We start from the raw sequence: 852 nt of genomic DNA, 5'->3' as shown, positions 1-852 counted from the left end.
GTACTTGTCGGATCACGGCCAAATAGCTTGGGGAACCCCCTCCCCAGACAGCTTTCCCACGCCTTGTCTCTGCAGAGATGACATTCATGGTGATATCATGTAGGAAGGAGCTTGGCACCCCCTGCGTCGCGGTTCCATGGTGTAATGGTTAGCACTCTGGACTCTGAATCCAGCGATCCGAGTTCAAATCTCGGTGGGACCTGGTTTTAAGCGCAAATGCCGCAGACCTTAGTCTGATCTTGTTGTATGTGGAAATTTTGGCTATGATAATATGTCATGATGTAGTCTACCCTATCACGACTTACGTGCTCTATCATGATATGGCAAACTTTCCACAAAGCAGCAGCCGCGCGCAGTCAGGATGGCCGAGCGGTCTAAGGCGCTGCGTTCAGGTCGCAGTCTCCCCTGGGTTCAAATCCCACTTCTGACAGCTGTTTTTTCCCTGTAACGTGAGATTGGGAGAGAAGTGTAAGCCGCTCTTTGTATGTTAGGGCGTAGGCTTATTAAAAAAAACCAAAAACATACTGTTAGTAGTACAGCGTTTGCAAGGCTGCTTTCACACAAAGCAGTGGCGCCTTTCCCAGTGATTAGCAGCCTATGGCTTACGCAGCTTCTGAGTCCGGATGTGTTAACGGCCCTGAGTCCCTGCGTATCGTAACCTTTGGAAGCCTAGCAGGCTAGTATGTCTTTGTGTACAGTAGGCCTATTTGTTGCAGGATGAATTGTTTGTAGGAAGTCTAACAGTGGCTTCATTTACCGTTGCCCACATCTCCTCTTGTCTGTGAACGCTAAACTGAGTAAGGTGATTGGGTCAACCAGTAAAGGTAGCCTTTTCACATGTTGTCTTCTGTG

The 852-nt window shown here is 48.7% G+C and overlaps 2 non-coding genes across 2 annotated transcripts; both read left to right on the top strand.

Annotated features, from left to right (window-relative positions):
* The first annotated feature begins 130 nt into the window (after window positions 1-130).
* On the top strand, window positions 131-202 carry trnaq-cug. The gene has a single exon. It is a non-coding gene; the product is annotated as a tRNA-Gln (tRNA).
* Window positions 203-355: 153 nt separating this feature from the next.
* trnal-cag lies at window positions 356-430 on the top strand. Its single transcript has one exon. It is a non-coding gene; the product is annotated as a tRNA-Leu (tRNA).
* Window positions 431-852: the final 422 nt, after the last annotated feature.

Source organism: Micropterus dolomieu, unplaced genomic scaffold (assembly GCF_021292245.1).
Source record: "Micropterus dolomieu isolate WLL.071019.BEF.003 ecotype Adirondacks unplaced genomic scaffold, ASM2129224v1 contig_5409, whole genome shotgun sequence".
In the NCBI taxonomy this organism is placed as follows: Eukaryota; Metazoa; Chordata; class Actinopteri; order Centrarchiformes; family Centrarchidae; genus Micropterus; species Micropterus dolomieu.
The sequence above is the reverse complement of the archived record's forward strand: the minus strand, read 5'-3'. Positions and strand labels throughout refer to the sequence as shown.